This window comes from Saccopteryx bilineata, chromosome 5 (assembly GCF_036850765.1).
Source record: "Saccopteryx bilineata isolate mSacBil1 chromosome 5, mSacBil1_pri_phased_curated, whole genome shotgun sequence".
NCBI lineage: Eukaryota > Metazoa > Chordata > Mammalia > Chiroptera > Emballonuridae > Saccopteryx > Saccopteryx bilineata.
The window spans coordinates 90,356,760-90,382,661 of record NC_089494.1 but is presented as its reverse complement, the minus strand read 5'-3'; the positions used below and the strand labels follow the sequence as shown (position 1 = coordinate 90,382,661).

General features: G+C 36.1%; 1 protein-coding gene across 13 annotated transcripts in view; it reads left to right on the top strand.

Moving 5' to 3' along the window:
- The window catches only part of MBD5 (methyl-CpG binding domain protein 5), a 521,200-nt gene that overhangs the window by 353,047 nt on the left and 142,251 nt on the right, over positions 1-25,902 (top strand). Inside the window, exon 7 of one of the 13 annotated variants that reach the window (XM_066232965.1) lies at positions 24,667-24,803. The exons of the other annotated variants lie outside the window; for them this stretch is intronic. The gene's annotated coding sequence lies outside the window, so the exon portion shown is untranslated. The remainder of the gene's footprint in view (positions 1-24,666; positions 24,804-25,902) is intronic. 13 annotated transcript variants of the gene reach the window in all.

Genomic DNA, 25,902 nt, shown 5'->3' with positions numbered 1-25,902 from the left:
TTGTAATTCTGAGATGTTATATTCAATGATTTGAAATTTTCTATTTACATTTTTCTCCTTAAAATAGAAGAGGATTGTACATTTTATAAGCAAAGAACTCCAACTGTGTGCTTTGTGAGGGACCAGTGTAATTTGAAAAAATGTCTTAAGTTGCAGCATTATAACAACTTCACATTTAATTCAATCCTGTTAATTAATTAAAAATAATACATGCAAGACTGTAGAGTACATAGTGTAGAATGTTAAAGATTTTTAAAGATATTATATGGTATTAGTCATTATGCTTTTTAGATAAAATGCTCTAAAATCATGTAAATACTTTTTAATTTAAAAAATCTGCATATCTTATGATTTTAAGGAAATGGTAGCCAAATAAATAGTTTTTCTGAAATAGGAACAATATTTTTTTATCATTTAATTTATTCCTCATCAGTGTCATGTGTCATGGCATGTTCTAGAACATTTTTGAATTTGACACAATGAAGTAACTTTCTGCTATAAAAACAAAAATAATAGAAGAATATTTTCTTTGGAGGTACAGTGAAATGTGGAATAATTTGGCTCTTCTGTAAGTAATATTTACTTGAAAAAAATATATATTTGGGGTAGGAGTCAGCTTGAAGAGACTCTCACTGGCCAGACCTGGGACAGTTTAAACATTAAAATAAATAATGATAATAATGAATTTTAACACACTTAAAATGAAAATGTATTAGTCTATACCAATATAAAGGGAAAAACAAATAAATGAGATAGAAGAGAAAGCTCTTTCTTCAATTAGAATGCCAACTAAACAAGGGATAAGGAGTTAGAAAATCACCAAATGATGCTAAAATTAGTAAAATTGTATATAAAGTAGTTTCAAAATATCTCCCTACAAATTACTTATTAATTATAATGAAAACCTATTAATTTGACAGTGGAGAAACTGATGAACATCACATTAACAAACTGATCAAACTTACCACCAACATAGGCTTAAACTCATAATCTATGTGCTTTTTAAAAATTTTGCACAATGTATGTGTCTACATTTTGTATGTTATTTATAAGGTCTATTTATAAACAGTAAGTAAGATTAATTTTACTTCCTTTACCTGTAATGCACTTGAAACTGCCTCTGTAGTATTCCCACCAAAATGTGTAACCTAAAGCTAATAATGAGGAAACATTAGACAAACTCAGAATGAGGAACAATTTATCAAATAAACTGGCCTTGGCCTGCATTTTCAAAAATGTCATGATCAAGAAAGACAAGAAAAAAAAAGAAAAGAAAGTAAAGATTCCATTTTAAAGGAGATACTAACAACTAAATGCAGTATGTGATAATGCATTGGGTCCTGGTCCAGAGACTTTAAAAAAAAAGTATAAAATATTACACAGGGCATTATTGAGACAATTATTTAAAAATCAGATATGGACTGTGGATTAGATATGTTTAATTATTTTAAAAATCTTACTGTGATATTTATAAGGGAATGTCTACATTCTAAGGAAATACTGAAGTTTTTAGAGGTAAATTGACGTGTTGCTCCAGTTTACTCCCAAAGAACAAATTAGATTAATAAACTTAAATGGCAAAGCAAATGCGACAACATGTAAACAAGGAGTCTGGATGAAGCTTCTGGAGAGTTCTTCATCCTATTCTTGCAACATTTCTCTAAGATTGAATATATACTGAAATAAAAAAGTGGTAGTCCTTTTTTAAACTTGAGTAGACTCATGAAGAGTTAAAACCTATTTCACTAGAATGGGTCCAGTTTTCTATATATTTAAGAAAAAGGGCCAAACCTTAGAAATTTATATCCTTTGGTCTTTATCCAAATTGGTACAATTATGAAGCAAATTACATGGTGATTAATAATCTTCCTCCCTGAAGAAAAGATAAACTCTAATTTATTTGTGAGTAATATTAAATTCATTATGTAGTCCTGGCCAGTTGGCTCAGTGGTAGAGCATCAGCTGGGCGTGTAGAAGTCCTGGGCTTGATTCCCATTCAGGGCACACAAGAGAAGTGCTCTTCTGCTTCTCCACCCCTCCCCCCTTTCTTCTCTCTCTTTCTCTCTCTCTCTCTCTCTCTCTCTCTCTCTCTTCTCCCCTCCTGCAGCAATGGCTCAATTGGAGCAAGTTGGCCCCGGGTGATGAGAATGTCTCCATGACCTTCACCTCAGGCACTATGAAGAGCTCTGTTCAGAGCAACACCCCAGATGGGCAGAGCATCACTCCCTAGTGGGCTTGCTGGGTGGATCCCAGTTGGGGCACATGTGGGAGTCTGTCTCTGCCTTCCCTCCTCTCACTGAATTAAAAAAAAAATTCTTTATGTAAATATACCATACATTGCACGGGGTTAATATTTGAAGTCAGTTAATATTTGAAGTTAGAGGATGTATAATAGACAGCCATTTCAAGACATATAAAATTACTGCACTCATTCTCTCCCCAGCCTCCATCCCTCTCCCACAAATCACTCACTCTTCATACCCCACTTTACCTGGCTAGTTTGTGTAACAAAACCTTTTCCCAGGAACGTTTTTATTCTCTACATTTTATACTAAATTATTGCCAACACTCTATAAACATGATAGATTATGTATTAAATTCAGAAATGTGTTTTTTAAAAGAACTTTTTACTAAGAAATTGCCTACTCTTTTTTATTTTCTTTGTATCATAAATTATCAAATTATGCTTTATTTTTAAGTGGGACAATTATTAAAATATCCTCAATTTTAAACATTCTGAGTACATCATCATTTTTTTAAATTGTGCACCATGTATGTATCTATATTTTGTATGTTATTTATAAGGTCTATTTATATACAGTAAGTAAGATTAATTTTACTTCCTTTACCTTTCTCAAAGTATAAATTTTGCCTTATCTGTATTTATAAGCTATATAGTCTTTATAAGTGAATTAATATTTGTTTTCTATTCATAAGTAATATATTACTTTTTGATTGTTTAACATTAAGAGTTGGTAAATCAAAGTAAATCCAGAGGACTAAACAGGACTAAACAGTTTAACTGTTTTAAGATCTAATAGACAATGGACCACAAAGACTGTTATAGATTCAGATATTTCCTGGTATAATTTTTAATTCCAGAGGCTAAACCACAAGCAGAGAAATGATGGCTTGTCTCTATGAAAAATGAATATTGTTATTCTTAGTTTTTATTTTTAATCCCACAAAGAATTCTGTAGTCCTCATTCAAAATGTATTGAAAAACATGTCAATAATATTTGTCCTTTTGATTACCATTTACTTTCTCTGAGAAAATGGTCATGTGTTATCGTGTAAAATTATATAATAGAATTAAAGCTTGACTCTCCTATTTATATGAGAAAGGATGAAGCACCAATATTGACCTACTTTTCTTCTCATTCATGTTTTTTAGTGAGAGAAAAACTGTCTCACACCAGTATTGGGAGCCAGAATTTATTGTAACATATTTTTAAAAAAACAGAAACCCATTTTCTCTGTGTTTCAGTAATCTGAATATAAGATAAGGTTGCAGCATATCAATAGCCAGCCAGTGTAGAAAAAATATGTTATAGGAAGCTAGACCATAAATATTAGGATAATTCTAAAACTTCAAAATTTTCAAAATTTTGCTAAAGCTTCCCTAAACTTTGTGATATTTTAGTAAGAAATTTGTGATTTGGAATGGGAAGGAAAGTCATGGACTCTCAAGTTGAGGTCTGTATTACTTCAGATGGTTTTATCATCATCTTACACTTCCTATGAAAGCTATGTTTGGTTCTCTAATCTAACTCTCATGGGTTCCTCGAAATCAGGAATAGGAAAGTGATTTTTTTCCAGTAATTTATTATATTGCGTTGTCATGGTTCACTAGTGAACTCAGTGATTGAAAACCCTGTTGAAGAAGCTGCTTTGGCTTCTAGTCATTCATTTATTCAACCTAAATCACGTACATATGTGCCAGGTTGTGGTTGGATTAAAGTTTAAAAAGAGAAGGTGTAATCCCCAAGCAAACCTGAACCATGACAATGCAATTTTATAAATGTGATAAAAATAAGAACAATATACTACCAAAGTATGAAGTTAGAACTCCTAACACATCCTGGGTAGTTACAGAAGTCAGTGATTTTTGATTAACAAAGATGGGACTGGAAAAATAGGAAGTGAGTTTTGTGATTCAAGTCAGCTTATTTGAAGATAAACATTAGTTGTAACATTAACAGTTTATCAAATGTCTATAATATGCTGTTACAACAAATACAGCCTTGCCATCTATATTAGATAGCTGAATAATAATAATGAGAATTTTTTTCCTATGAAAATATTTGTCTTATTTCTTCTGCTTGTTGGGCTTCTTACAGTTAACTGGTATACAGGGGTCGTCAGGTTATGACAATCTCGACATAAGACGTTTCAAGTTTCCAACACTCACTCCTATAAAAACTTTAAAAAATTGAAGGAATTTTTTACACTTATTTTTTGTCATTTTTTATGTCACAGTACAGTGTACAGTACAGTATACTTTTGTCCTGTTTCTTTTTCTGTGGCTTAATTGTGTTTTTATGTTCTAGATCAGGGGTCAGAACCTATGGCTCTTGAGCCAGATGTGTCTCTTTTGATGGCTGCATCTGGCTCACAGATAAGTCTTTAATAAAAAAAAATAGTGTTAAAAATATTAAACATTCTCATGTATTACAATCCATTCATTTCCTACCACTCATGTTCATGGTTGCAGGTTGCTAGAGCCAATCACAGCTGTCCTTCGGGACAACACCAAATTTTTATTCGACAATGCGTAACGTACATGGGTCGTTGTATGGCTCTCACAGAATTACATTTTAAAATATGTGCCGTTCATGGCTCTCTCAACCAAAATGGTTCCTGACCCCTCTTCTAGATTATGATTTTACAACTGTGTTAGGATAGGTGAGTGACTTAGGCTAGGGTGTGTTTTGACTTACAACAAAATTTGGGTTATGTCACTGTCTTAGAAACAGAACTCTGTCATACCCGAGGACTCCTGTATACCAATTCATGCCATACAACTCATACCATTGACTTGCAGATGTACCTTGGGGAAACATGGGGTTCATTATTGAAAAATCTGTCCTTTACTACTAAAAACACAACTCAGACTTATAGCCTACTAATAATTGTTGTATTATTGCATTCATTGTTCTGTGTGTAGAACAGTAAATCATGCTTACGCTATCAGCCCTCACCACTAGAAAAAGCATTATAATGCAATATTTCAGATTTAATAATAATCAATACCAATTTGTCACACCCCAGAATTGTTGTAAAGCTTAGTACATACATTGCACGCAGATCTATTACTTGTTCCAGACTAAATAAGTCTGTGTGTGTGTGTGTGTGTGAGAGAGAGAGAGAGAGAGAGAGAGAGAGTTTTGTTTTGTTTATTTTTGCATTTTTCTGAAGCTGGAAATGGGGAGAGACAGACAGACTCCCGCATGCACCCGACCGGGATCCACCCGGCACGCCCACCAGGGGGTGACGCTTTGCCCACCAGGGGGCGATGCTCTGCCCATCCAGGGCGTCGCTATGTCGCGACCAGAGCCACTCTAGCGCCTGAGGCAGAGGCCACAGAGCCATCCCCAGCGCCTGGGCCATCTTTGCTCCAATGGAGCCTTGACTGCAGGAGGGGAAGAGAGAGACAGAGAGGAAGGAGAGGGGGAGGGGTGGAGAAGCAGATGGGCGCTTCTCCTGTGTGCCCTGGCTGGGAATCGAACCCGGGACTCCTGCATGCCAGGCCGACGCTCTACCACTGAGCCAACCAGCCAGGGCCTGCACAAGTATTTTTTAATTACAAAGTAATTACAAAGTCAGATAAATGGTGGAATCTTTCTGAAAGTATACTCAGTATTTAATAATTCTCAGTCGTCATATTAGCTTTTACAATGTGAACGACCCTTGAGCAATACTAAGCATTATGAGAACAGGTTCTGTTTCTTCTTACAAGTCTTGCTAAGAAGAGTTTTCTCTTTTCTTATTTTTTAATCTCCATAAATCACATTTAGTTAAATGTGTATTGAACACATTCTAAGTGTAGCATAAAATTTAAAGTGATATTAAAGAGAAGAAAATAAAAGCCTACATCCTTCTAGCCATTCATTGGTTTTCCCAAAGTAAGAAAGCTGAAGATGACTAGTCTGTTCCCCTCCCTGGGGTCTAGATGTGGGACAGAGTATATCTTCTCATGGCACTGAGATATTGAGGAAGATCATCACTCAGGCAGATGTGCAAAATGTACAGCAAATGGAAAATAACAATAATGTATAGTTATACTGTCTTCTTTCTTTGTATTTTTCTGAAGTTGGAAATGGGGAGGCAGTCAGACACTCCTGCATGCGCCCAACCGGGATCCACCCGGCATGCCCACCAGGGGGCGATGCTCTGCCCATCTGGGGCATTGCTCTGTTGCAACTAGGGCCATTCTAGCGCCTGAGGCAGAGGCCATGGAGCCATCCTCAGCGCCTGGGCCAACTTTGCTCCAATGGAGCCTTGGCTGCGGGAGGGGAAGAGAGAGACAGAGAGAAAGGAGAGGGGGAGGGGTGCAGAAGCAGATGGGCATTTCTCCTGTGTGCCCTGGCTGGGAATCGAACCCGGGACTCCTGCATGCCAGGCCAACGCTCTACCACTGAGCCAACCGGCCAGGGCTTATACTGTCTTCTTGAATTGCCATGTCTAGCTTTCTTACTGCTGTGCATACATGTATTTATATATTTAAAATATATTTTAGAGCACTTTTTATTCACTTGTGTGCTTTTTTTTTTTCTGCTTAACATTAGAAAACAATACTATTTTAAATACTTGATCACTATTCCAAATAGTGATTTTACTTTGAATTCAAATTAACCCTTAACTAATATTATTTATTGCCTTCTGTGTACAAATGTTTTGTTAAATACTGATCCTGAATGCCACAGCCTTGGACTTTATTTTAGCATCCTTTCATTAATAAAACATGTTATTAATGAAAATCCTATAAGTACCAGATCTAAACACCATGGTTTAATAACATGTCTCAGGCCTATTGCTGATTCTTAAGTAACAAAAGAGTTTAGGGAGAAATATAAGTCAGGATTCTTTATTACAAATAATATAATTCTCTCTGGTCAGTTTAACAATAAAAAAATATGTGAAAAGGTATTAATTAGGTAGCTAACAGACAGCTCTGTCATTACCTAGTCAATAACATCGTACAAGCATATTCCAGGATACCCAAAACACTACTTCTAATAGCCAGTGCTGATGTTGTGTCAGTTGTCCCTAAAGAACCTGATATCTCCACCAACAAATCAGGTTCTCCAAGAAGAGTTACATCCTCAAGTTGCTTGCTTCTGATTTCAAATTACACTCTGAATTTGATTGGGGGAATCTTAGGAACCTGCCTTGCTGTTAAACAGTCTATAAATGCTAGTTTTCTGATTTCTGCTTTAAGAAGATTGGGATCATATTGTAGAAAAATAACCAGTATAAGGAAAGTGTTCAAAACTTTGTAGTAGGCACAGGTCACCAATGTCCGCAGATAACAGTGAACTAGATTAACTTTCATCTTAAATCTTTGTTGCATCTCTTAAAATTTCTAGGGCTATATACCAGTTATTGTCTTTCTCTGGGAAATGTATCCCAATTTTTGCCTTCTGTAAGCATTCAATTATTTTCTCTGTGAATCGCTTCTACCAAATGTTAGCTCCTCTAAGCACCATTCATGTTTGAACCGAAAGAGAAGAACACATCTGTAGTTGTAAGTCAGAGTTTCTCATCTCAGCCCTACTGACATTTAGGAATGAAAAATTCTTTGTTGGGGAAGCTGTTCTGTGTATTGTAGGGTATTTAGCAGCATGTCTGCCTCTACCCACTGGATGCCAGTAATGCTTGCACACACAGACACACACCCATAATGATGATCTAAATTGTCTTCAGACATGGACAAATGTCCCCTGTATTTCAAAATAATTTCCTATTAAGAGCAGCTAGGGTCAACTATGTCTTTGCTTAGTGGACAACTTATACAAATAAAGAGATGTCACTTTGACTTCCTTCTCTGTGTTTCTTATAATATGACCATTGATGTTATAATTACATGTCTCTCACTACTTCTAAATTCTTTTCATCAAAATTTAAGAAATTATATAAATCTAAGCAAGAGGTTGAAAAATTGTCTCTTCTGTGTGTAGGCCTCCAGGAACTCACTTGCTTCCTTCAATACTTCCCTTGTGCTTTGTGTCCTTTCCCTTCTGTGCAGTATAAATATTCTACCTCCTTTTCCTTCTTCAAGAGTGGTCTTCACAGTGGTTATCTAGGAAGAAAGGACAGAAGGAAAAGAAAAGTTAGTTTGGACTTTGAATTTAAACTTTGTGCTTCAAACATTTGGTGCATTCAGTGAGTTAATATTTCTTAAGGTTATCATTTTCTCATTTATTAAATTTGCCTGAAAAATGGGCCCACAATGCAGACATTAGTTATTATATTGTAGTCAAGACTTGAGAATGAACCTGGAAACTCTTTTAAAAACTATATTTCCTTTAGTAATTCAGAGTATACAAGGAACAATAGATAAGCCATATATATTGCTTTTTTCTGTTGTTTTTTTTCATGTGAAACTGGGTATTTTTTTATTTTTCTTTATTATGGAATCATATAGTTCTTAGTTTTTTCTGATTTATTTATTTCACTCAGTATAATGTTATCAAGGTCCATCCATGTTGTTGTAAATGATCCAATGTAATCATTTCTTATGGCTGAGTAGTATTCCATAGTATATATGTACCAAAGCTTTTTAATCCACTCATCCACTGACGGACACTTGGGCTGTTTCCAAATCTTCACTATTGTGAACAATGCTGCCATAAACATGGGGGTGCATTTCTCCTTTTGAAACAGTGCTATGGAGTTCTTAGGGTATATTCCTAAAAGTGGGATAGCTGGGTCAAAAAGCAGTTCGATTTTTAATTTTTTGAGGAATCTCCATACTGTTTTCCACAGTGGCTGCACCAGTCTGCATTCCCACCAGCAGTGCAAGAGGGTTCCCTTTTCTCCACATCCTCGCCAGCACTTATTCTGTGTTGTTTTGTTGATGAGCTCTATTCTGACTGGTGTGAGGTGGTATCTCATTGTGGTTTTAATTTGCATTTCTCTAATGATTAGTGATGTTGAGCATTTTTTCATATGCCTGTTGGCCATCTGTATGTCCTCTTTGGAGAAGTGTCTATTCATTTCTTTTGCCCATTTTTAGATTGGATTGTCTTCCTGGTGTTGCGTTTCACAAGTTCTTTATAAATTTTGGTTATTAACTCCTTATCAGACGTATTGTCAAATATGTTCTCCCATTGTGTAGTTTGTCTTTTTATTCTGTTTTTATTGTCTTTAGCTGTGCAACAGCTTCTTAGTTTGATATAGTCCCATTTGTTTATCCTGTCTTTTATTTCCCTTGCCCATGGAGATAAATCAGCAAATATATTGCTGCGAGAGATGTCAGAGAGCTTACTGCCTATGTTTTATTCTAAGATGCTTATGGTTTCATGGCTTACATTTAAGTCTTTTATCCATTTTGAGTTTATTTTTATGAATGGTGTAAGTTGGTGGTCTAGTTTCATTTTTTGCAGGTAGCTGTCCAATTTTCCCAACACCATTTGTTAAAGAGACTGTCTTTAATCCATTCTATGCTCTTACCTCCTTTGTCAAATATCAGATGTCCATAAAGATGTGGGTTTATTTCTGTGTTCTCTGTTCTCTTCCATTGATCTATATGCCTGTTCTTATGCCAGTACTAGGCTGTTTTGAGTACAATGACCTTGTAGTATAACTTGATATCAGGAACTGTGATGTCTCCTACTTTATTCTTCCTTTTCAAGATTGCTGAGGCTATTTGTGTTCTTTTTGGTTCCATATAAATTTTTGGAATATGTTTTCTATGTCCTTGAAGTATGTCATTGGCATTTTAATTGGTACTGCATTGAATTTATATATTCTTTGGGTAATATAGACATTTTAATGATGTTTGTTCTTCCTATCCATGAGCACGGTATATGCTTCCACTTGTTTGTATCTTCCTTGATTTCTTTTATCAATGCTTTATAATTTTCTGGGTACAAGTCATTAATCTCCTTAGTTAAATTTACTCCTAGGTACTTTTTGTTGTTGTTGTTGTTGCAATAGTGAAGGGGATTGTATACTTAATTTCTCTTTCTGACAGTTCATTGTTAGTGTATAAAAATGCCTCTGATTTCTGAGTATTAATTTTATATCCTGCCACCTTGCTGAATTCATTTATCAGGTCCAGTAGTTTTTTAACTGAGACTTTAGGGTTTTGTATATACAATATCATATCATCTGCAAATAACGATAGTTTTACTTCTTCTTTTCCAATTTGGATGCCTTTTATTTCTTCTTCTTCTCTGTTTGCTGTGGCTAGGACTTCCAGAACTATGTTGAATAAGAGTGCTGAAAGGGGGCACCCCTGCCTTGTTCCTGATCCTAAGAGGATTGCTTTTAATTTTTGCCCATTGAGTATGATGTTGGCTGTGGGTTTGTCATAGATGGCCTTTATCATGTTGAGGTTTGTTCCGTGTATTCCAACTTTGCTGAGAGTATTAATCATAAGTGGGTGCTGGATTTTATCAAATACTTTTTCTGTATCTATTGAAATTATCATATGGTTTTTCTCCTTCCTTTTGTTTATGTGATGAATTACATAGATTGATTTCTGAATATTATAACAGCCTTGCCTATAGAATAAATCCCACTTGACCATGATGCATAATTTTTTTCATATATTGCTGGATCCGGTTTGCTAATATTTTGTTGAGGATTTTAAGATCTAAATTCATCAGGGATATTGGCCTATAGTTTTCTTTCTTTGTGTTGTCATTGCCTGATTTTTGAATGAGAATTATGCTCACCTCATGAAAGGAGCTTGGAAGTCTTCCTTCCTATTGTATTTTCTGAAAAAGCTTGAGAAGGATAGGAGTTAGGTCTTCTTTGAATATTTGGTAGAATTCACTTGTGAAGCCATCAGGCCCAGGACTTTTCTTTGTTGAGAGTTTTTTGAAAACTGTTTCGATCTCATTTGTTGTAGTCAATCTGTTTAGGTTTTCTGATTCTTCCAGATTGATTTTTGGAAGATTATATGTTTCAAGAAATTTGTCCATTTCATCTAGGTTGTCTAGTTTTGGGGTATACAGTTCTTCATAGTAGTTTCTTACAATATTTTGTATTTCTGTTGTGTCAGTTATTATTTATCCACTTTCATATCTAATTTAATTTATTTTAGTCTCTCTTTTTTTCTTGGTGGGTCTAGTTAAAGGTTGATTTTGTTTACCGTTTCAAAGAACCAGCTCCTGGTTTATTGATCCTCTGTATTGTTTCTTTAACCTCTATGTCATTTATTTCTGCTCTGATCTTTATTACTTCCTTTCTTCTACTACTTCTGGGCTTTACTTGCTATTTTTTTTCTAGTTCTTTTCTTTTCTTTTTTGTTTTTTGTTTGTTTGTTTTTTACAAGTCAGAGAGAGGGATAGATAGGGACAGACAGACAGGAACAGAGAGAGAGATGAGAAGCATCAATCATCCGTTTTTCGTTGCGACACCTTAGTTGTTCATCGATTGCTTTCTCATATGTGCCTTGACCATGGGGCTACAGCAGAATGAGTAACCCCTTGCTCAAGCCAGCAGCCTTAGGTGCAAGCTGGTGAGCTTTGCTCAAACCACATGAGCCCGCGCTCAAGCTGGTGACCTCGGGGTCTGGAACCTGGGTCCTCAACATCCTAGTCCGACGCTCTATCCACTGCACCACTGCCTGGTCAGGCTTTCTAGTTCTTTTAGATGCAGGGTCAAGTTTTATATTTGAGCTTTTTCTAGCTTCTTAAGGTATGCCTGTAATGCTATGAACTTCCCTCTCAGGACTGCTTTTGCTGTGTCCCATAAATATTGAGTTGATGTGTGCTCATTATCATTCGTTTCTAGGAATTTTTTTATTTCTTCTTTGATCTCTTTGTTAACCCATTCATTATTTAAAACATACTATTTAGTTTCCAAATGTTTGAGTATTTTTCATTTTTTCTGTTTTTGTTGATTTCTAGTTTCATGCCATTGTGATCAGAGAAAATGCTTGATATGATTTGATCTTCTCAAATTTGTTGAGACCGCTTTTGTGCCCTAACATGTGGTCTATCCTAGAGAATGTAACATGAGCACTTGATAAGAATGTATATTCTGCTGCTTTAGGTTGAAAGGTTCTGAAGATATCTATTAAATCCAGTTGATCTAGTTGTCCTTTAAGTATTCTGTTTCTTTGTTAATTTTCTTTATTAAAGATCTATCTAGTGATGTTAGTGGGGTATTGAAATTTCCTACTATTATAGTGTTGCTGTTGATCTTGCCCTTTATATCCATCTAGTCTGCTTTATATATTTAGGTGCTCCTATATTAGGCACATAGATATTTATAATGGTTATATATTCCTGTTGAATTGCTACCTCTATCATTATGTAGTGGCCTTCTTTATCTCTTACTATATCCTTTGTTTTAAAGTCCAATTTGTCTGATATAAGTATTGCTACCCCAGCTTTTTTTTTTTCATTTCCATTTGCATGAAGTGTTTTTTTCCATTCTTTTACCTTCAATCTGCATGTATCTTTTGTTCTAAGGTGTGTCTCTTGTAGACAGCATATGTACGGGTCCTGTTTTCTTATCCATGCAGCTACCCTATGTCTTTTGATTGGATCATTTAATCCATTTACATTTATGGTTATTATTGATATGTAGTTGTTTATTGCCATTTTATTCTTTAAAGCTGTATTTCTTTTCTTTTTCTTTTTTTAATAATTTTATTTTTTTTAATGGGGTGACATCAATAAATCAGGATACATATATTCAAAGATAACAAGTCCAGGTTATCTTGTCGTTCAATTATGTTGCATACCCACCACCCAAAGTCAGATTGTCCTCTGTCACCTTCTATCTTGTTTTCTTTGTGCCCCTCCCCACCCCCTATCCCTCTCCCATTCCCCCCTCCCCCCCGTAACCACCACACTCTTATCAATGTCTCTTAGTTTCACTATTATGTCCCACCTACGTATGGAATAATACAGTTCCTGTTTTTTTCTGATTTACTTATTTCGCTTCGTATCATGTTATCAAGATCCCACCATTTTGCTGTAAATGTTCCGATGTCATCATTTCTTATGGCTGAGTAGTATTCCATAGTGTATATGTGCCACATCTTCTTTATCCAGTCATCTATTAATGGGCTTTTTGGTTGTTTCCATGTCCTGGCCACTGTGAACAATGCTGTAATAAACATGGGGCTGCATGTGTCTTTACATATCAATGTTTCTGAGTTTTGGGGATATATACCCAGTAGAGGGATTGCTGGGTCATAAGGTAGTTCTATTTTCAGTTTTTTGAGGAACCACCATACTTTCTTCCATAATGGTTGTACTACTTTACATTCCCACCAACAGTGTATGAGGGTTCCTTTTTCTCCACAGCCTCTCCAACATTTGCTATTACCTGACTTGCTAATAACAGCTAATCGAACAGGTGTGAGGTGGTATCTCATTGCCGTTTTGATTTACATTTCTCTAATAAAAAGCTGTATTTCTTATTTGCTATATTCTTTTCTCATTTTGATCTGTTTACAACAGGCCCCTTAACATTTCCTGCAGCATTGGTTTGGTTGTAATGAATTCCTTGAGTTGTTTTTTGTCTGGGAAGCTTTTTATTTCTCCTTCGATTTTAAACGATAGCCTTGCTGGATAAAGTAGTCTTGGTTGTAGGTTCTTGTTCTGAATTACTTTGAATATTTCTTGCCATTCCCTTCTGGCCTCAAGTGTTTCTGTTGGGAAGTCAGATGTCATCTTTATGGGGGCTCCTTTGTAGGTGATAGCTTTTTTTTCTCTTGCAGCTTTTAATATTTTCTTTTTATCACTTAGCTTTGGTATTTTAATTATGATGTGTCTTGGTGTAGGTTTCTTTGGGTTTCTCTTTAATGGAGTCCTCTGTGCTTGTTGAACTTGTGAGAATTTCTCCTGCATTAATTTAGGGAAGTTTTCAGCTATGATATGATTGAACAAAGTCTCTATCCCTTGTTCTTTTTCTTCTTCTTCAGGAACCCCTATGATGCGGATGTTATTTCTCTTCATGTTGTCACAGAGCTCTCTAAGAGTTTCCTCAGACTTTTTGAGTCTCTTTACTTTTTTCTTCTCTGCTTTCATGCCTTCATTCCAGTTGTTTTCCAACTCGCTGATTCGATCCTCAGCTCTATCTATCCTGTTTTTAATTCCTTCCATTGTGGTCTTTATTTCTGATATTGTATTTTCATCTCCGACTGATTCTTTTGTATACTTGCTATTTCTTTATTTAGGTGTTCATAATGACCATTCATTGTTGTTCTAAGATCCCTAAGCATCCTTACAATCATTATTTTGAACTCCGCATCTGGAAGTTTGATTATTTCCAAATCACTCAGTTCATCTCCTGAAGTTTTCTCTTGTGGTTTCATTTGGATTGCACTTTTTTGTCTTTTCATTATGTCTGTGTTTGAGTGTTTTGTTTGTAGAGTTGGTTGAGTCTAGGATTGGTGTTGTCTGCCTCCAGTTTTCAGTTGTGTTATTTCTAGGTCTTCTTGGGTTGGTATCAGCTATTATTTGTAATCCACTTTTGGATTTGGGCAGCTTTCAAGTCTTGATTTGTTTGTTTTCTTAACAGGTGATAGTCTTGTTTACTGATCTCAGCAGGGGGCTTCCTTGAAACTATCCAGGAATGCGATGGATGTAACCTGAGACTCTAAAGGCTTCTTCCACCAACTAATCTCTCTGGGGGCAGGGTGTTTTCTCAGCTTCAGTAGGGGAAGGTGTATCTCAGAACTCCATGAAGACCTGAGTTACTGCCCCTCCTCCCCACTTCTTGTTTTCAGCTGTGTCTGTTGCGCTGATTGGAGCTGGAGAGATGTCTGGAGATCTCTGATCTGGAAGCAATTCAGTACTGTTTTGTGGAAGGATTAGTCCCTCCCTCAGCTATGGCCGCCTCCAGCACAGATGAGTCAGCTTTTTTAGGTTGTTTCCTGCATTCCTTAACCCCTCACAGTCTGTCCCTCTCTCTCTCCTTTCCACTTAGGAGATAAGCTGGTCTTTTCAACACACCTTGCTCCTTGGTTGCCAGGAAAGTAGCTGTGAGCAGTATTTTTTGCTCTTTTCCCTGGAATGAGATCCCCTCTGGGCTCTCAGACTCATCCCCCCACTCCATTCCTGTAAGCAGGGGAGATTCACGCACTCCCTACCAGGTTTGTTGTGGCTTCTTTGCTCCTTGGTTTTTGAGAGCTGTTCTTGTAGTCCAGAGTTGGTTTTTCACGCTGGTTTTTCACACTGATTTTTCCTAAATTGATTTGTATTCCAGTTTGGTGGTGAGAGCTGGGCGTCTGTGCATTTGCCTACTCCGCTGCCATCTTCCTGTTTGCTTTTTTCTTTTAATGAATTCTGCAGTACTCATTAATTTATATGTGTGTGTGCAAGTATATATATATTCAGTCCTTAAAAAATTAAGGTTTGGCCTTGGCCAGTTGGGTCAGTGGTAGAGCATCGGCCTGGCATGCAGGAGTCCTGGTTTCGATTCCCGGCCAGGACACACAGGAGAAGCGCCCATCTGCTTCTCCATCCCTCCCCCTCTCCTTCCTCTCTGTCTCTCTCTTCCCCTCCCGCAGCGAGGCTCCATTGGAGCAAAGATGGCCCGGGTGCTGAGGATGGCTCTGTGGCTTCTGCCTCAGGCACTACAGTGGCTCTGGTTGCACCAGAGCGACGCCCCAGATGGGCAGAGCATTGCCCCCTGGTGGGCATGCCGGGTGGATCCCAGTCGGGCGCATACGGGAGTCTGTCTGACTGCCTCCCGTTTCCAACTTCAGAAAAATACAAAAAAAAAAAATTATGGTTTATGTGAGTAAAATGATTTTATGTGTTAATTCTTAACTATTCTAAACAGAGATAAAATAGTAAAAAGTCCGTTTAATGAACTTTGGTTTCCTGATAAATTTCAAAGTTGACCTGAATCATATTACTGCTTTTTGAAATTAACCTCTAAAATTTCCAACTTGTTTTCAGAGTATAGAAGCATGCTTTTTCAAAATTGCAGTAACATATAATTTACTTACTGTAAGCTTCTCTTTTACTGCTTAATAAGTTATAGCTTTGCAAGTATGAGAGCATGATAAAGTTTTTTTTTTTGTCTTTTAGGTAGAATAAATAATTCTGCTTTTTATCAAGGTAGTTCATTATTTCTTACTATGTCATAAGTAGCTCATCAGCTGTGTTAGAAAGAATGGTTTCTCCTTACCAGAAATATTTAAAATTTTTCTATTATTGAGAATATATATATTTATCTTATTTTTTCTTGAAATAACTCACTAATTCTAACCAATTAACTTTCTATTTATTTTGGATAGCTTTATCTTAAAGTATCCTCATACTGTCCATTATTCTAGTTCTAAATGTATTTAATTTGGTATAGCTTATGTTTATTTTATTAATACACGGGAAAAATACTTAACTACAAATGTGTAATTAGCTAATTACAATCATACAGGTATTAACTATCCATTGGCCTATTTGAAAAGTAACAAAAAAATTTTGTGTGTGCATGTTTTTTTTTTAATTTAGAAAATTAAATTTAACAGGGTAACATTGATCAAAAAAGGTACATAGATTTCAGTTAAACATCTCCACATCATTTGACCAGTCAATTATGTTGTATACCCATCACCCAAAGTCAAATAATTTTTTATTACCTTATATTTGTTCCTCTTTACACCCTTCCCCCAACCACCCCTTCACTCTCTCACCTCTATCCCCCTCCCCCTGGGAACCACTGCACTCTTATCTATGTCCATGAATCTCAGTTTTGTGTCCCACCTATGTGTGCAATCATACTGTTTTTAGCTTTTTCTAATTTACTTATTTCACTCAGTATAATGTTCTCAGGGTCCATCCATGTTGTTGTAAATGATACTATGTCATCGTTTCTTATGGCTGACTAGTATTCCATTGTATATATGTACCACATCTTCTTTATCCAATCCTCTGTCAAGGGGCACTTTGGTTGTTTTCATGTTTTGGCCACTGTGAACAATGCTGTGATGACATGGGGTTGCATTTATGTGTCTTTGCATACAAATGTTTTCAACTTTTGGGGGTGTATAGAGATTGCTGAGTCATATGGTAATTCTATTCTTAAGTTTTTGAGAAATCACCAACTTTATTCCATAATAATTTTTCTAATTTACATTCCCACCAGCAGTAAATGAGGGTTGCTTTTTCTCCACAGGTTCTTCAACACTTGTTATTACCTGTCTTGTTGATAATAGCTCATCTAACAGGTGTGAGGTGGTATCTCATTGTAGTTTTGATTTGCATTTCTCAAGTAACTAGTGAAAATGAGTATTTTTTCATATATCTGTTGACCATTTGTATGTCTTCTTGGAAGAAGTGTCTGTTCAGGTCCTCTTCATTTACAGTATTACTTGGATAGCTTTCTTGTTTGTTGCTGAGCTTTGTGAGTTCTTTATATATTTGGGATATTAACCCCTTATCATCGCTGTTGTTTGCAAATATCTCCCATTTAGTTGGCTGTCTGCTTGTTTTGTTGTCAGTTTCTTTTGCTGAGCAGAAGCCTTTTAGTTTGATATAATCTCATTTATTTATCTTTGCCTTTACTTCCCTTCCCTTTGGGATAAAATATTCTCTACTGCCAAGATCCATGAGTTTAGTACCTATGTTTTCTTCTATGTAATTTATTTTTTCAGATCTTATATTTAGGTCTTTGGTCCATTTTGAATTAACTTTTTTGCAGAGGGACAAACTATAGGCAAGTTTCATTCTTTTGCACATGGTTTTCCAATTTTCCCAGCACCATTTATTGAAGAGGATTTCTTCTCTCCATTGTGTGCTTTTTTCTCCTTTGTCCAAGATGATTTATCCATACATATGTGGTTTTATTTCTGGGCTTTCAATTTTGTTCCATTGGTCTGTATGTCTGTTTTACTGCCAATACCATGCTGTTTTACTTATCATGGCTCTGTAGTATAATTTGAAGTCAGCTTTGTAATACCTCTGGCTTCGTTCATTTTTCTAAGGATTGCTTAGGCTACTAGGGGTTTTTTATGGTTTCATACAAACCTGGTGATTTTTTTTTCTATTTCTTTAAAAAATTACATTGGAATTTTGATGGGAATTGCATTATATATATTTGTATATTGCTTTGGTAATATGGCCACTTTAACTATGTTGATTCTTCCTATCCATGAATGTGGAATATTTTTTCTTTTCATTTTGTCTTTTTCAATATATATCTGTTAAAAATCTTTATAATTTTCAGTATATATATTCTTTACATTCTTTGTTAAATTTATTCCTAGGTATGTTTTTTTTTGTTGTTGAAATGATAAAAGGGTTTATTTTCTTGAGTTTATTTTCCAAAGTTTCATTGTTAGCATATATGAAAGTAATACACTTCTGTATATTGATTTTGTATCCTGCGGCCTTACTGTATTGGTTTATTGTTTCTTATAGTCTTATCTGTGGAGTCTCTGGGATTTTCCATATACAGGATCAAGTCATCTGCAAAAAAGTGAAACCTTTTCTTTTTTTCCAGTATGAATGCCTTTTATTTTTTTCTCTTATCTGATTGCTCTGGCTAAAACTTCCAGCACTATGTTGAATAGGAATGGAGAAAGTGGGCAGCCTTGTCTTGCACCTGATTTTAGAGGAAAATCTCTCAGTTCTTCACCATTTAGTATGATATTAGCTGATGGTTTTTCATATATGGCCTGTATTATGTTAAGGTACTTTTCTTTTATATCCATTTTATTATTTTAAACATAAAGGGAGTCCTGGCCAGTTGGCTCAGTCATAGAGCATAGGCCTGGCATTTGGATGTTCCAGGTTCAATTCATGATCAGGGCACACAAGAAAAGAGACCATCTGCTTCTCCACCCTTCCCCCTCACCTTCTCTCTCACTCTCTTTTCCTCCCTCAGTCATGGCTCAGTTTGTTCGAATCAGTTGGCCTCGCGCACTGAGGATGGCTCTGTTGCTTCCAATTCAGATGCTAAAAAAAATGGCTTGGTTGCTGAAGAAAAGAACTGCAGCCTCAGGTGGGCAGAGCATCTGTCCCAGTGGGCTTGCCAGGTGGATCCCAGTTCGGGCGCATGTGGGAGTCTGTTTCTCTACCTCCCCTCCTCTCACTAAAATAAAATAAAAAATAAAATAACATAAAGGAATGTTGTATCTGATCAAATGCTTTCTCTTAATCTATTGAATAGATTATGTGATTTTTATTCTTTTTTTATATATATTTTGTATTTTGTTAATTGATTTACGTATGTTGAACTGTTCTTGTGCTCCTGGAATGAATCCCACTTGATTGTGCTGTATTATTTTTTTTACATGTTGTTGTATTCGATTTGCTAGTATTTTGTTTAAGATTTTTGCATCTGTATTCTTTAGAGATATTGGTCTGTAGTTTTCTTATTTTGTATTGTCCTTGCCAGCTTTTGTTATCAGGGTTATTATGTTGGCCTCATAAAATGTGTTATGAAATATTGCTTCTTCTTCTATTTTTTGGAAGACTTTGAGAAGGATAGAAACCAAATCTTCTATGTATATTTGGTAGAGTTCACTAGGGTAGCAATCTGTTCCTGGGCTTTTATTTTGGGGGAGGTTTTTGATTGTTGTTTCTTTTTTTTTTATTCAGTAGGGGTGGGGGAGGCAGAGACAGACTACTGCATGCACCCCAACTGGGATCCACCTGGCAAGCCCACTAAGGGGCTATGCTTTGCCCATCTGGGGCATTGCTTCATTCCTCAGCAACCAACATCTTCTTAGAACCTGAGGAAGAGGCCACGGAGCCATCATCAGTGCCTGGGGCCAACTCACTCCAATCGAGTCATGGCTGCAGGAGGGAAAAAGGAAGAGGGAAAGGGGAAGGGTGGAGAAGCATATGAGTGCTTTTCCTGTGTCCTGACTGGGAATTGAACCTGGAATATCTACATGCCAGGCCAGTGCTCTACCACTGAGCCAACTAGCCAGGGCCATTAGTGTTTTCTAATTGCTCCCTGCTTATAGGTCTATTTAGGTTTTCCATTTCATGACTCAGTCTAGGAAGATTGTACAGTTCTAGTAATTTATCCATTTCTTCTAGACTGTTGCATTTGGTGGCATGTAACTTTTGTACAGTCATCCCTTGCTGTATTGTGGTTCACTTTCTGCGGTCTCATTGTATTATGGATTTTTAACTTGTATGTATCTAATTTTGTATCGCAGGTTTTTCCCTATATTGTGGGACTTTGCAATATGTAGGTATTTTTATATATTTATTATTTTAATTATTTTTGCAGTAAAATAAGCAAAATATCTGTGGGAAAGGTTAATAAGAGTGTAGGAAGGGTTTATAAAGCCTTAAAATATATATATAAATAATAAAATAAATATAAGGCTGCTACCTCACAGATTTTCACCTATCATAGGGGGTTCTGGAACCTAACCCCAAGATAAACAAGAGACCACTGTATTCCACAATGATCCTTTGTATATTGGTGATATCTGTAGTAATTTCTCCTCTTTCATTTTGGATTTTCTTTATCTGAGTACTTCCTCTTTTCTTCTTTAGTGAGTCTAGCCAGATGTTTGTCAATCTTGTTGATCTTTTCAAAGAACTAGCTCTTTATTGTATTTTTTTGTAGTTTTTTTTCTCTATTTCATTTATTTCTGCTTTAATTTTTACTATTTTCTTCTGCTGCTGATTTTTGTGTTACCTTTGTTTTTCTTCTAGTTCCTTAACCCTTTGCATAGTGCAAATGGTGATGCACATCCTCATGCCTCCTGACCATCCAGAGTACGATCGTACATGTACAATGCCAACATTAAAAAAAGGCAAATGTACATTCTTCTTGTTTCCATAAATTAGTTATCAAACAAACATGATTTTAAGTTAATAAAACTATAACTGGAACTAATTTAATTTTTTGAAAAAAAAACTAACTTCCGGGGTTCAACGAGCATGAAAAAAACTCACTACTCATAGTGTTAAGATGTGCTGGGCCCTGGCCAGTTGGCTCAGTGGTAGAGCATCAGCCTGGCGTGCAGGAGTCCCGGGTTCAATTCCCAGCCAGGGCACACAGGAGAAGCACCCATCTGCTTCTCCAACCCTACCCCCTCCTTCCTCTCTGTCTCTCTCTTCCCCTCCCGCAGCCAAGGCTCCATTGGAGCAAAGTTGGCCCGAGCACTGAGAATAGCTCCATAGCCTCTGCCACAGGCACTAGAATGGCTCCAGTTGCAACACAGCAACGCCGCAGATGGTCAGAGCATCGCCCCCTAGAGGGCATGCCTGGTGGATCCCGGTCGGGCACATGCGGGAGTCTGTCTGACTGCCTCCCCCGTTTCCAACTTCAGAAAAATACAAAAAAAAAAATAATTTGATGTTGTTTACTTGAGATCTTTTTTTCTTTATATAAGCCTTTAATTTTATAAACTTTCCTCTTATTACTGCTTTTGCTGCATCCCACAAATTTTGATATATCGTGTTGTCATTTTTGTCTGTCTGTATATATCTATTTATTTCTGCTTTTATTTCTTCTTTGACCTAGTCATTTTTTAGAAGTATGTTATTTAGTTTTTACATTTTTGTGGGTGTCTTTACTTCTTTTTTTCAGTTGAACTCTAATAATAAAGACTTATGGTCAGAGAACATGCTTGGTATAATTTCAATCTTTCTGAATTTGTTGATGTTAGTTTTGTGGCCCAACATATGGTCTATTCTTGAGAATGTTCCTTGTATACTGGAGAAAAAAATTGTATACTCTGAAGTTTTGGGATGAAATGTCCTGCAAATGTCTATTATGTCCATTTGGACTAGTGTGTCATTTAAGGCCAATATTTCTTTATTGATTTTCTGTTTGGATGACCAGTCTGAAGCTGTCAATGATGTGTTGATATTTCCAAGTATGATTGTGTTTTTGTCTACTTCTATTTTTAGATCAGTTAGTAGATATATATATATTTTTGGTGCTCCTTGGTTTGGTGCATATATATTTAAAAAGTGTTATATTTTCTTGATAGTGTCTCCTGTATCATTATGAAATGACCATCTTTGTCTCTGATTACCTTTGTTGTCTTGAAGTCAGCATTGTCAGATATGAGTATGGCTACACCTGCTTTTCTTTGGGTATTATTTGCTTTCAGAATTATTATCCAATCTTTCACTTTGAGTCTACTTTTTTCCTTGCAGCATAGATGTGTCTCTTGAAGGCAGCATATGGTTAGGTTTTGCTTTTTGATCCAATCTGCTACTTTGTGTCTCTTTATTGGTGAATTCAATCCATTTACACATAGGGTAATTATTGACACTTGAGGATTTTCTATAGCCATTTTATGTATTGCTTTCTGACAGCTCTGTGTCTTGTTTGGTTCTTCTCTTTTGTTTTTCTGTCAGTTGTTTTTGTTTGGTGGTATTCCATACTTTTTTCCCCAGTTTTTATTTTTTTTAAGCTATGTGTTTCAGTAGTGACTTTTTCATGGGTAGATACCTTTAAGTTATTACAAGAAAATTTTTCATATTTATAAGAGTCCCTTATGAGTGCTTCTACACTTCATCCTCTTTTGCTACTGCTTATCTTTCTCCTCTCCCTTTTTATGTTATTATTGTCATAGATTCTCCTTTTTATTGTGACCTTGCTGGAGCTTCTACTTGTAGTTTTGTTTTGTTTTGTTCTTTGTTCCTGGATGGATAACCTCCTTTAGTATTTCCTGAAGTGGGGGTTTTCTGGTGATAAATTTTCTCAGCTTCACTATATCTGTAAAACTTTTATTTCTTCTTCATATTTGAAGGATATCTTTAATGAATATTGTATTCGTGGCTGGCTATTTCTCTCTTTCAGTACTTTAAGTGTTTGGGTCTACCCTTTAAGTGTTTCTGGCTTGTAGAATTTCTGCTGAAAAGTCTGATGAAAACCCAATGGGCTTTCCTTTATATGTTAGGTTCTTCTTTTCCCTAACTGCCTTGAGAATTTTTTCTTTGTCATTGACTAGTGACAATTTTATTATGATGTACCTTGGAGTAGTAGGTCTCTTTGGGTTGAGGTAACTAGTTGTTCTGTTGGATTCTTGGATTCAAGGCTCTCTTTCCACTGGCTTGAGAAGTTTTCATCAGTTATTTGTTTGAATAAGCTCTCCATTTCCTTTTCCCTCTCTTCTTCTGATATACCCATTCTTATATTGTTCTTTCTGATAGAGTCAGACAATTCTTGTAGAGCTTTCTCATTTTTTTTTTTAAATTTGTGCATCTCTTTTTTTCCTCTATAGTATCTCTAGTTAACTATCTAACTGACTTTTCTCCTGATTTTCGCCTCTCTGGCCTGTTCTATTAACTAAACCTGCTACCTCTTTTTCTGTTCATGTATTGAGCTCTTAATCTCTGTTTGGTTCTTTTGTAAAATTTCAATTAACTTGTTGAATTATTCCTTTTGTTTATTAATTTGTTTTTTGAGCTCATTATATTGTCTATCAGTGTTTTCTCTCATCTCTAGAGTACATTTTAGAGCTTCAATTGTGAAATTTTTGTCATTTAACTCCAAAGTTGTCATGTAATTGAAATTTTTTTCTAGATTTTTTATTATTTTTCTGAACTACATCTCTGCCTTATGTAGCCATCATATTTGATTTCTTCTTCTGTGGTGGCATTTGAGAGTGGTATTGTTAAGAACTCTAACAAGAAACAACTAAAAAATGAAAAATAGAAACTGAAAAAATACAGTGAAAAATTAAAATTCTAAAAATACTGATAAGTATTAAAGAATAAATACAGAAAACAAAGAGCAAGAACCGAGGAAAAAATGAAGAAAAAAATGAAATCAAAACAACACAAAAAATAAGCATAAAAAATAAAATATTTGAATAACAATGAAATTCATATGAGAAAAAGAAAAAAAGAAGAAAAGGGAAGGAAAAAGTAAAAGAAAAAGTATCAAAAATAAAACACTCAAAAAAATAAGAATAAAATATATAAAAATTAAAGCTAATGAAATTCAAATGGGAAAAAGAGAAAGAAAATATAGTGGTATCTTGACACACAAGTTTAATTCATTTCATGGCCAAGCTCGTGACTCAATTTGCTAGTGTGTCAAGTTGAATTTCCCCATTTAAATTAATGACAATGCAGTTAATCTGTTCCAGCCCCCCAAAACCACATGAATTTTGTGTTATATTTGCTTTTAAATAAGAAAGTGTACTTTATAAATAATAAATACATATATATGTATACATAATAAGAGAGAATATAAAGAAATAAACTGGTTTATGAAATGTATTTACCTTCAAGTTCAGGCGAAGATTCTGGTGAATAAGGAGGAAACTGGCAGAGCAGGTTTTCATTTCATGCACTATTGCTTACCATAACTTACTCTCTACATACTTACCGCTACATTTAATTGCAGAATTTAACTTGCACACTACGAATGGTATGTAACTTTATTGCTCAACCATTAGGTTTTATTTTACTTTACTTAATCGTCATCACTTTCTTCACTGACTTTTGGCTTTTTCGCCACACTTTCCTTGCTTTTACTTAAAGGCCATTTCAACAGAAACCTTTCCATGGAAGTTTATTTCTTCCTCCCTTTCAGAATGTTCTGCAGGCCATCTACTGGAGGGTGGCAGAAGCTCGTGATGCAAATATCCACTCATGACTTAAAGCAAAAATTCCCACAAGTGACTGCTCATCTCTCAAATTGCTTGTGATTTAATGTACTCCTGTGTCAAGGTACCACTGTTTATATATATATATATTTTATTCTGAGAAGTTACTTTTTTTCCCAATAAGTGTTGTTGTACTACAAGTTTTGGCTCTGTGAAATTCTTGGGCAGAACTCTATTGAGATGTTGCTGTCATAATGATGTAGGCAGGGCTGCAGTTGCACTGATGAATAGGACCTGTCATGAATTTCAGCTTTAGGGCTTTGCCACTTTTCAGCTTTGCCACTTTACAGCTCTATCAATGGTGGTTTCAGGTCTCCTGGCACTCCTCCCACTTCTCAACAGACCATGGAATCAGACATGGAGATCCTCCACCTCTCAGGAGAGAGAGTGACCCCAGAGAGTCAGCTGTCAGGTCACGCCACTGCCACTCTTTATACCGTGAGGGGAGAGAGATGGAATCTTGGAGGCTCAGGGGCCACACGTTGGTCTTTTCCAACACCTCACAGAACATGGGCTAAAGCTAGAGTACGGGCTGTGGGCTATGCACACTTGAGCACTGTGCGGCCTAGCACATGCACTGAACACCACATAACTTGAACTCCATGGACTAAGTGCACGCTACACAAGGATGTGCCAAGTACCGCATGAGCTGAGCACTGTGGGCCCAGCATGCACCAGTCACATTAGTGCTGTAGGCTGGTGCATGCCCAGTGCTGGCCAATTGCAAACCACGTGTCATGGGAAGTCCACAGGAACCAGGTCCTGTGACCCTGTGCTCACTGCACCCACCTTAGTTCAGCACCTTCCCCTCTGCCCCTCAATCTCTCTGCCTCTCCTAGCTCAAAATAAAACTCAAGCACAACAAGCCTCCCTCCCTCAGTTCAGCAAGGAGAAAGAAAAATCCAGTCCTCCAGCTTTTCTTCTTTACAGAGAGCTCTCTGTGAAAATATTTTATCTTCCTTCCTCTTTTCAACGTGTCCCACCTTCAGTTTATTCGGTGTATGTATTTTTGAGGAATGGCTGTGAGTCCAGCTGGGGTTTCTTCACTGCAATATAATTGTTCAATTTGTTGAAATTTTAAGGTGAGAAATCGGGAGTATCTCTCATGCCATTTCTCTGACATATCAAAAGTAACAAAATTTTTGTGGCTTTCATCTGTTTTT